This window comes from Arachis hypogaea, chromosome 1, assembly GCF_003086295.3.
Source record: "Arachis hypogaea cultivar Tifrunner chromosome 1, arahy.Tifrunner.gnm2.J5K5, whole genome shotgun sequence".
In the NCBI taxonomy this organism is placed as follows: domain Eukaryota; kingdom Viridiplantae; phylum Streptophyta; class Magnoliopsida; order Fabales; family Fabaceae; genus Arachis; species Arachis hypogaea.
The window spans coordinates 5035194-5047619 of record NC_092036.1 but is presented as its reverse complement, the minus strand read 5'-3'; the positions used below and the strand labels follow the sequence as shown (position 1 = coordinate 5047619).

At 27.2% G+C, this 12426-nt stretch overlaps 1 long non-coding RNA gene across 2 annotated transcripts; it reads right to left on the bottom strand.

Annotated features, from left to right (window-relative positions):
• Positions 1-355: 355 nt before the first annotated feature.
• On the bottom strand, positions 356-5009 carry LOC112791699 (uncharacterized). 2 transcript variants are annotated; one of them, XR_003197265.3, is made up of 7 exons: positions 4207-5009; positions 3474-3831; positions 1840-1940; positions 1573-1625; positions 1391-1446; positions 1247-1313; positions 356-667 (listed from the first exon to the last, which is right to left on the bottom strand). It is a non-coding gene; the product is annotated as an uncharacterized lncRNA (long non-coding RNA). The 2 variants fall into 2 exon arrangements; XR_003197264.3 differs by having other exon boundaries at positions 3474-3742.
• Between the last annotated feature and the right edge of the window lie 7417 nt (positions 5010-12426).

Below are 12426 nucleotides of genomic sequence, written 5' to 3'. Positions count from 1 at the left end.
TGTCCAGGACCAAAGGCTACGCTTTTCAGCACTAATAATTACCAGAATTCAAAAGAATAGGCTACACTTTTCAAGACTACTGCATCACTTTATAAACGTAACAAATAGTATACTTATAGCTACTCTATATAAGTGTTGCCTTAGGTCCCTCATTATTTTTTTTTTAATTTTTGATATATATATATATATATATATATATTCCAATAATCTTTTGTACAATATAATACTTAATAATATAATTACATATATAATTTTGTATTTTTAGTTAAATGAATTAAATAAAATAAAATAAAAATAAATATAAAATTATACTAAATTTATTTAAATAATAAAAATTATCTGTAAACAAAATATATTTATAAAGAACCAAAAATATTAAAATGAAATTAATTTTGAATATTCATACATCTCACACCAAATTAAGCATAGTCATATCAAAATAAGCAAGAGACCACTTAGAATTTACTACTAATACTCTACAAAAAACTAAAATATTATATCTTACATAAGTATTTTCTAATAACTAAACCATATTCCACAATCCATGAATCTCTTCCTCTTGTTGCTACTGTTTGGCCTTCATGTCTCCAAGTTCATCTTTTAAAGTTGTCGCTTTTTCTTTGAGCTGTTGCTTTAAAATGTGGTGACCACAGAAAATAACTCAAATCTGCAATCAATTCCAGCAACCAAGTGAATCCTTTTTTAACTTATAAAGTCTAAAGGCAGCAACTTTGACAGGCAACAACAAAAGAATCACCCCATCAATAAAAGAATAACCTATAACTCATCAAATCCCAAATGCCAATATCTCTTACAAGCATTGTTTATAGCATTCATAGCCATCCTAAAAGGCATAAAGATATAGCAGTGAAAGCTTACCAAACCTACTACTCTTTTTATTAACCTCCTAATATGTACGCTCAACTTCACATTAATATATATACACACATATATATCCATTGGAATTTAGTTAAATTTAGTTAAATTCATACATTTATTGTCAATTGTGCCAACAAGTGTTGTTTTAGACAAAAAAAATTCATAAGACAAAAATATATAAGTGGAAAATTAAAAGATAACAGTCAAATAGCAATCACAAAGAGCAGAACCATTTGTCCTAATTGGCTTTTGAAACTAACAGTTTAAAACTACATTATGCACATAACTCTGACTAAGCCAATTAGATTCCAGCCACAATACAATTCTACAAAATTTAATCAGAATGTAGCACATAACATTAACATACCTTAACTGCAAGTTCTCCAATAGCCCAGCATGCATTATTTGCTATTGAAATAGCCTGATAAACCAGGCTGCAAAACAAGGAAAGAAGCAGTTCATATGGAAATTCATTAGACACAAAAGAGCACAATCGGTTTTATCATTCTACCTGCCCCAGTTTCGGACATCTGTCCCTCCTCCGAGTCCAAGTCCTTCCCATACTAACTACAACAACACAAGCACCATCATGTCAGTAAACAAAATAACTATATATTCTTAATCAACTGAGGAATTTTGTAGAAGAAAAATTCTACAGATCGATGCAAAGTGAAGAAAACACAAGTCCTCAACCTGAGCCATTACTTGAGCAGCATCCTATCTTTTCCAATAGTCTTCGGTACTACCTATACCACAAAAGAAAACCAGTTTATATTAAGCTATTCAACAACAAAGTGTTTTCATAAGTCATAACCAAATCAAATAACTCCTAAGCGATTTCGTAAATTTTGTATTAGGTCTTCTCTCTTTAAAGCCAAGATAAATCCAAGATAAATCCTAAAAAGTTAAAACCCCAACACCAACAAGCATGGTTAATGAAATTGCATAATAAAATCATACATCTGAAGAGCTAACATGGCGAGGGGTGATGGAGCCTCCAATCTGCACCAGTCCATCAGCGGTGAACAATGTAATTCTATCCTCATGAACCCATTGAATTTCTGAGAAATCATTGAAACAAATTAGCAATATAGTACTTAGCAAAAAAATTACACCTGTAACAATCCAAATGAATACCATCTATCGTACATTCTTATTCATTTCTTAGCTTGTTTAGCCTAATACCCTTTTGGCGACCGGTTTTCTATCTAACGATTAATATCACAAACGAACTCGGACTCACACAAATTTCATGTCCACATGTTCGTATTAAACTCAAGTTTCTAAAGGTCTAGAAATCATATTTTTCTGGGCAGTCTATCTCCAGCTATTGAGGAAAAACCGAGACTGTTATTCTAGGTTTGTAGGAACAGCACCTTGCTGTCTTGTTATGTGGTTTTTATGTTGTGAAAGCCTACGCACGGACTATCTCTCTTATCAAAGTAACTCTAGAGATCCTAACCTTTACTTTGAATTATATTTTACTACATTTGGACCAGAATTGAATTTTATACAAGGTTTTAAAATTCTGCTACTGCACTTGTAAAGATTCAGAAAAACAGCAAGCAGCAGCGTTTTTATAAAATCCATAATAATTTCAATTCTAATCCGCTGCTTCTAAATTTTGGGTAGATTACACTCAACTTTCCTAAGTTTCAAAACAAACAAGTTTTAAGTTCATATCACTTCATTTGATTAATTAATTCTCCATTGGAAGTAATGCCCTGTTTTCATAAATCAGTTTAGAATTTCCAGCAAGCAACCCAGCTTCCAAGTGACTTAATTAAGTCTACAAAATAGATATGAACATGAAATTTGTACTCAATTAAAGTGAAGATGCAGATCTTCAAAACCCCTTTGGTGGCAACTTAAAATGTTACGTAAAACAAAAGTTCCAGTGGTTTGAAATCAATGTTGCAGAACCAGAAAACCAGAAAAATTCTGCAGCAGCTACTGTTTTCAAAAATTCATATCTTTTAAACCACTTGGCCAAATCCCTTGAAATTTTTATGGCACATTCAAGACACACCTGAGTTTTACAGAAAAATAATTTTATCCAAAAAGGTGGTCTGGACTATTACCAGAATTTATTTTAAGTCACTGCCAAATATGCAGAAATTCTGCATCAAGTAATTCCAACAACCTCACATACCAAATCTTATATTTAAGCCAAAAACTCCCCTAAAACCATAATTCCAACTTTCTTGTGACTAACCAAAGTTGCTAGAGTGATTAGCGCAGTCCCAAAAATCCAGAGTCAATATTTTCCAAGTTTTCAAGTGCTTATACACAAGTGAACATTCATTTTTCTGCATCATGTTAAAAACAGAATTTTCACATGTACTTTCTATCATTCATTCACATAATAAATCATCATTCATCATCATCCAACTGGGTTTAGTTATAACAGAACCCATCTCAAGCACAACAACTTATACTACCAACTAATTCAATCATAAAACATGGCCTTTAGCCTTCAAGTAAATTCTGCACATAGCAACTTAAAACCCCAAATAACATTATCAAACCTACAATTCACCAACAGCACCATCAATCAGTCACAAACATATCCTTCTAAACACTCAAACCCTTACCTCTTTTGAAGTTCAAAATTCTGTTTGTGCTTCTTCCTTGAATTAAAAATCCTAGCCACACAAAATTGAAGTTTCGGTCACTCCTCCCTTCTCCCTCAACTCCGTTTCATTCTTTTCTTTCTTCTATTTGTGTGTGTCTGTGATGACCCAGATGAAGCAAGCACTCATATAAGTAGAAGAAGAAGTGGAGGAACTTGTCCTGTCTCTCCTTCTTTCCGTCTTGGTTCTGCTCTCTTTCTCCCTCTCTTTGCTGCCTTCTGTTTCTTACTCTGATGAAGGCAATCTCAGTTATCGATCAATTAAAACTTAAAAAGTACCAAATGCCATGAATCCAAAAAGCACTGCACCCTTCAATAACCTAAAAATCCTCTGAAAGTTTATAAATTATACTTGAAGAATACCTAACTCAACTAAAGCAGCAAAATCACTAGGCCTTGAAGAAACAAAATAACCATAACTTAGAGCACATAAACATCGAAAAGAAGAAGCAAAAGCTCCACCATTTCATTTCAACAAAAACTAATTTTAATTTTCAATATTTCAGCTCAAATATTCTAAAAAAGCACACACATTTGAATATTATATATACAAAAATATGTTTCACAACTTGCACAATCACAACTAGCGCTGCAGAATCAAATTCCGCAATTGAAATGAACTTCAATTACAACAATTAGTGAAAGAAAAATCCAGCTACTTGAATGAAATTTCAGGAAAAAGAAGGAAAGATTACCAGAGTCGGATTGGAACCACGGGAAAGATCGAAAAGGATCATCACCGGATAGGTTGGAAGAGTCATCGGTGGCTTTGACCACGATATGATGGCGAGAAGAACGAGATGATGAGAAATTTAATGAGGATCTGAAAAGCGGGGAGAGAGGAGATGATAGCGTGGAACGAGAAATTGATGCAAGAGAAGAAGGGAATCTGAATCTTGAGGAGATGATAGCGATGGAAGAAGCCCTAGCAATGGCGGTGGAGTTTCAGCGGCGACTAAGCACCCCTTTCTTCTCTCCTCCATCGCGTTTTCTCTCTCCCTCGAGCTCTCTTTCACTGGCGCTCGACAGCGGTGGAGCCATATGCGGCGTCGTCGTTTCTTTCCTTCCTTCCCCTCTCCTCTCTTCTTCTCTTCTTCTTCCTGTGCTCCCCTTTTCTGATTTCTTCTCTTTCGTGTGTGTGAGTTGAGGGAGGATGAGAGTGCGTGAGTGAGGCTGAATGGATACGAAAAGGGGGGGAAATTTTACCTAATGTGAGAGCGCAGCGAACAGAAGCGACGATGAAGACTAGTGATGGCGTGGTGAGTGGTGAGTGACGAATATGAGTGACTGGTGGAAATGGTGAGTGGTGAGTGGTGAGTGTTGAGTAGTGATGGCGATCCCTTTCTCTGATTTGGGGGTGATGAGTGGCGCGAAGAATTGAAAAGCTAAGGGTAGTAATGATCGAGTGTTATGTTTTCAGTGGCTAAGGGTTATGTTTTCTGATTTGGCTAAGTGTTTGTACGCATGTATCATTTGGGGAAAATTCAAAAAATTTTCTAAGTGTTATTGGACATTTCACTTAGATATATTAGGCAATACTTTTAAGGGAGCTACTCAAATGAAGATGCAAAAAACATCTTTTTATGAAGATGCTTTGTATAAAAGTGTGATTTATTGATTTGGCCACACTTCAAATAAAAACAACACTTTTATAACATATCAAAATCTAACCCTACACTCCATCATCTAAGGGTCAAAAAGAAAAATCATCACATGAAGACAATTATAATATCTTCATGGGAGTACCCACCTACTTTTAAAGTGCACCTAAAACTTAATAAATAGGCTACTCTTAAAAAGCGCTCTTTTTGATATAAAAGTGTACCCATAGATATTAACATACGGCTACGCTTTATAAGTGATTTCTATAATATCTAAGGCTACACTTTTTAAATGATGCCAGAATTGTGTTTCCTTTTCTCTAAAAAACAGGCAACACTGAGAAAAGCGTAGCCTATTCTATGAATAGGCTACGCTTTTCAAATGTAGCTTAAAAAAAGTGTGGCTGAATGGGTATTTTTCTTGTAGTGATGTTTGGAGTCATTAATATTCTTTCCAAAATTAATTTCAGTTTCTTCCAAATTAAATTTCTAACATCTCTCAATCACATTATTAACCATTAAAATGCAATAATTCTCTGCAAAAAATATGGAAATTAAATTAAAAAGTTTTAACAACTTCTACTATATAACTTATATTTTACTTATAGACTATTAAAAAATAAAATATAAAATATAAAATATAAAATAGAAACAAAAATTAAAAAATAATTTTTTAAAAATAATTATTAACTTGTCATATTAAAATCAATAAATAAACATACATATGAATATTAAATAAAAATATTAAAATAATTAAAATTATGGTCTATTAGTGCACATATAAGATAATTTAAAAAATATAATAAGACATATAGTTTAAAATTTGATAATATTAATTATAAACATTATAGGTATGAAATTATAAATATTATGAATACAAATTATGGATGTTATTAACATGAAATTATGGATGTTATGTGTATGAATTTATAGATGTTATTTGTAAATTTATCAATTGAATAAATTAATTTAAGAATTTGATATTTTTTTAAATTCAATTATGATAAAATTTAAAAAATATCTGTGTTAACTTTATATTTAAGTATGCAACAACTAAAAAATGATGTGTATGGATGTAATATCTAATAAACATGAATTTAATTTTTAGATGTTAGTTGTATGTAATTATGGATGTTATGTATATATACGTATAAATGTTATATGTATGAACTTAGTTAGTATACAATATAATTATAAATGCACATAAAAGCACAAAAAAAAATTAAATCAGTTTATTACCATACCTCATCAAAACTAGTGTGGCTTTTCATATTCTCGAGAATTGGTTGACTGACAACAATCTCGTCGGGTGAGTCCGTCTATTGTTCAAATTCTTCATCAGCACCTTCTACCATAAGTACGGTATTAAGGTCGAATTCAAATGTCATACTATTTGCAACGATAAACGCGACTTCTTGTAAAATTTCTTGACTTGTACACTATTCTGCTTACAATGATATTATAGTCATGATTTTTAAATGATCATAATTAAATTAGTGAAAAGTATATATTACAAAGAATCAAGTGCAACTAAATGTCTTAACGGAAACAAAGAATTAATGATTTTTTCGTATTTCTATTGATTGATATTAAATGCCTTAAAGGAAACAAAGAATCAAATGTAATTAACTCAATTAATGTATATTATCATTATCGTCCATTCTTATTATTATTATTATTATTATTATTAATATTTAATGTATTCTTAAATATAAAAATTAAATTATAAAAGGAATATTAAGTATTGATTACAAGAATACCTACTAGCAAGGAATATGATATTATAATTATCATTAATAAGTAGAATTGATAAGAATATGATAAGTGAAATGATAAGAGAGTGAGATAAAAAATAAAATTGTTATTAAGTGATATAAATGAAGTAAATTATAGAAACTTTTAGTTAATTATGGCTGAAAATTTTTTGTTACCAAACTTTTTTCTAGATAAACTATATAAAATCTAGATTTCGAATGTGTTTTTTAATCCTTCATAAGTTTAAAATTTATGACGTGAAGATGAGATGTTGCTCTAAAAATATATTTTTCAATATATAATTTTCTTAAAAATTTTTATTGTCATATAGAGGCCAATTCCAAATCTCTATTGATATACTCTTGAAGTGAAAAGATTATAAATATAGATTTAAAATTAATGACAATCAATCTAAAAAAGTCAACTACTAAAGTATATATTATTTATACAACGCATTAATTTTAATTTAACAAATTAGTATATATGTATTCGCATTCTCTATGAGATAATATATAAAAATATATAATATATTTTTTATTTTTTAAATGAAAATACGCATATTTATTTTTGTTATAAAAATTTTATAAAATTAATTAATTTTAAATTTAAATTATTTTTAATATTAAAAAATAAAAATAATGAGAAATAATTTTACTTGTTTTTAAAGGATAACAATTATTAATTAATAGTATTATATAGTTTGTGATTAAGAACTTATTTATATGAGTTTTTATGAAAACATTTTTTTAATGATTTTGTTTTTAAAGATTTTTAAAGATATTTTGTTTAACAATTATGTTGGGTATAACAATATAAAAGTATTATTTATTTATTTATTATATTAAAAATATATTTTTTAAATAAATTTTTTTAAAAAAATATGTAAATTTTAGTTTTTAAAAAGATTATTTTTTTCTCGTGCTTTTATTTTTAGTACTAAAATTTTGCTAAATACACTAAAAGATAATAAAAATATTTTTATATTAAAAAAATATTTTTTTAATAATTTAATGTATCCAAACAAGCACTAAATTAAAATATCTATATTAGAATTATATCTTTTCAAAGATTTCTCTTTAAATAATATTAGTAGTTGAATTTGTAGATATTTTTTAAAAATTTATGAGTAAAATTTTTAAACCTTTTTACTCTTATGTTAAACCAATTTGAGCAAGTACAATCTAACATTAGATAAATTAAATTCAATTTGTCCTTGAATTACCTTCTTTACTACCATAGTTAAAAAAAAAAAACTATTATAGAGAACTATTTTTGTTAAAAAATATTTAGAATTGTTTTATATTCTAGTATCATATTCATTCTTAGAATCAAAGTAATATGACTTATTAAAACTTACCAACATATTTCTGTCTATTCTTGAGTTGAATTAGTTGTATTTGTACTTAAAAATAATTTCATATTATTTTTGTTAGTTTAAACATCTACTAAAAATACTAAAAATAAGATGAATACACAATTAAATGCACAATATCTTGTCTTAACTCTTGTGAAATGATAAAAGAGAAAGAGTACAATAATTAACAATATTTTATAATTTATAAAAAAAATCAAAGAGTAACAATAATGTATTATAAGAGAAAAAAAATTACTGATAGAAGAACAATTGATAAAAAAAAATAAAATTCTCTTTTAACATATATGAATTTTTTATAGTGAATAAGTTATAAAATACAAAAATAGGTCAAATAAAAAAAATTGTATTTTTTAATAAATTAAAAAATATTAATTCACGACCATATAATTAATAGTGTACATAAAACTATTAGACAATAAATAGCAAAAAAAATAATAAAAATATTTGATTTGATATTAAAATATAAAAAGAAATATTAATAACAAATAAAAATCTAAAAAAAATTAAAATAAAATTATTTAAGACAAAAAAAAATAAAAAAAATTGGTAAACAATGACCCAAATATTAACGTGACAATAAATTAAGTCAAATAATATATATGTATTAATTAAATTAAATAATTGATATAATAAATTAATTATAATTATTTGGCTCAATAAAATAAGTTAAAAATAAAAAATATATTATAAATATGTCATGTAAAAATTATAATACTTTTAAAATTATTAATCAAAATACAGGAGATAAAAAAATTAATACAAATTAAAACAGAATCAATTCATTTATTTTAATCAAATCAAATAATTAATATAATTAATTAATTATAGATAATGTAGTCAAATAAATTATTGAATAATTTAATATTTATTTCAATCAAATTAAATAAATAATTAATTAACGCATTTAGATGAATCAAATAAAATAAAATAAATTAAAAAAATCTTAAAAACATGTCCCGTTAGCTATGATATTAATTAAAAAATTTTATTTGATAATAAATAATAGTTAATAGATTAAAATTTGCAAATTCCAATTTGATTACTTTCTTAACAAATGTTTTTCCAAAATTAATAATCTATGATAATCTATGATTTTTATTATTGTATTTCAACCATGTTATATATATAAAAAAAATCAACTATCATATCTACTATGTATATAATTGTCATGAATTATTTTTTTTTAAAAAGTTTAAGTTGATAGGAGGAGACAATATGAATGATTATATATCTAATACATCTTTTTAAATAAGAGCGTCTTTGGGTTTGATTAATTTTTGTATATACATTCTTTTTTTTATTTTATTTGTTTTATACTATTTTTTTCTTTTCGAGATCACTAAAGATCGAATTTTAAATCTTTTAAACATAGAATTTTAATACTATACTATAAAATCACTTCTTCCAAAATCTTAGTCTGACAAAAAAAAGACTATATATCTAATAATAATAATAACATATATTAAAATATAAAATATATATTAAAAATTAACTAAATCATATATATTTATATATAAATATATGGTAACTGAATTATTAATTTAATTTATTTTAAATATGTATATACTACATAATATTTTTGTTGATATTTTATATTGTGATTAATTTCTTATATCCTATATATTACAATCTAAGATTAGAGTTGATAATGAGTAAAATAAAATAAAATTTAGACCCAATCTTAACTCTATTTCTGGGTTATATTATTTTACTAAAATTCAATCATATCTTATTCGCAAGTTTATAACATAATAATTTTAACCTTATTTGTTTTTACAGTGGATTTTTAATCCTATCGATAAATCATAAAAAAAATACAATATTCAATAATCTGATAAAATCTTGAGGTTGTAATTTAGTATTTATATACCACTAAATAAATTTATCTTTTATATAAACCAAATAAATGATAAAATTTTAATTGAAGATTTTTTTTAAATAGTTAAAGATTTTTTTACATATAAATGAAAGAATTTTCCTTCTAGAGTCGCTCTTAATATATTTTTAATGGATCCTGCTAGGAAGACAATGGACTATTTGTACAATATGTACAATGGACTATTGAGTTACAAAATGAACATCCTTCATACTATCTAGAATAACCATTCGAGTACCAGGGATAATAAACATCTTTCCAAAAACTTAAACTGGTTTTGGGGTTCACCAAGGATCAAACTCTTGACCTTTTGGATCTAGCGCTCTAATATCATGTCATGATACCACTCATCCCAAAAGGTTCAACTGATGGGAAAAGATAACACTAATAGTTATATCTCTAATATTCTATAAACCTCTATTATACACATTGTACAAATATTCCATTGGCTTCTCATACTTTCCCATTTTGAATATAATATAGGGTAGTGCTAGGGAGCCAATGGCCTAAGCGTACAATGTGTACAATGAGCTAAATCTTTGGTTCATAAATAAAATGAACATCACCCATACTATCCAGAATAACCATCCGGATACCAAGGATAATAAACATCTTATGTCATAAAGACACTTATACCAAAAATTTAAACTAATTTTGAAATTCACGATGGATCGAACTCTTGACCTTTCGGACTTAGAACTCTAATACCATATCTGAAACCACTCATCCCAAAAACGTAACCTGACAGGACAATGTAACACTAATGGTCATATCTCTAATACTTCCTAAATCTCTATTATACACATTATACGCTTAGGCCATTGGCTCCTTATACTTTCTCTATAATATAACATATATACATAGGGTGCGGATTCCTATCTATCAAAGATAATTAAGACAATGAAATTCTTGCTGTGTAATGTCCAAGCCAACATAAAATACGCGTTTATGACACACATTAAAAATCCCTTTAATTTGTCTCCATAAATACACTCATCATTTCAAGTAGCACTACCAAACACACATAAATACCAATATAACATAAACCAAGAAGATGAGAGAATCGAATATGGTTGGTTCTGATGAATCCAAATCCAAATATTCCATAGTTTGTTGGTTGATCTTGATGGGAATGGTTATTGCAACAACATTTACAGCAGCAGAGGATTGTGAAACCGATCTTCGTGGGCTTGAAATAGAGTGCTTGTATTACATGCATAAAGGAGAGCCTTCAACACTTATGAACCCTAATAAACGCTGCTGTGACGTCATTCAACAAGCCAACCTTCCATGCTGCTGCGCTAATCTCAATCGCAAATTATGTCTGTAACCATTCTCTTCTTTTTAGTTTACTTTCTTTAATTACTCATCTTTTCTTCTCTTTCTTCTTTTTATTGAATTTAACCAACTTCAAATGAAAAAATTTAAAAATTTTTATAGACTTTTAAAGGTGGTTAATTCAATATTAAATTTTAAATTTTTTTATGAGGTTGTAAAAGTGGTTGATTCAATACTTTTATTTCTTCATTTGATTGCATATCTCTTAGTTTTTGTGGTGTGCCATTGCAATTTAGTTGTGGCATCTTTTTCATTAGATTATATAAGCTCTTCATCCACATTGAAAAAAAAAAAAAAGAATCATTTATATATATAGGGTTTCACTATATATGGAGATGATCATCTAGTAAAATATTTGTTCTTATTATATATATAGCTTTTAAAATAGTAAATAATTAAGTCGACTAATTTAATTTTGTTGATTTGAAAATATATGAGTGACTTACTGACTTTTGTTTTGGTCCGGGAGATAATTTTTTATGTAGAAAAAGGAGCTAATTTAATAGCAACTCCTCGTTTGTAACAAGATATATATGTAGATGAAAGCAGGCAAGTTGGTTCATGGTAATTAAATTAAAGGAGCACATAATTATCTGTTTTAATTTCTTTGCTTTCTGAGTGTTGATAACCCGCTAACAAAAATTGTCTTTCACCTAACTGACAATAACTTATCTCTAATCTCAAAAACACAAGTGAAAATGTATATAATGATGACTCTGTGATTTTTTCACAAAAAAAAAAAAAGAAAATTGTGATTAAAATAAATTACTCATCAAATTTAACTAATTAATAAGTTACTTTTTTGAATATTTTATACGGAAAGGGTCAAGTTTTTATTGTTGCAAAATCAACCGTTGATGATAGCTTACTAATTCCAAAGGTTTTTTTTTTTTTACATAATAATTGATATTTTTTGGTAAATAATTAATAGATAAAAATTCACGTACAGTTGTATTTATGTGAAGTTGAT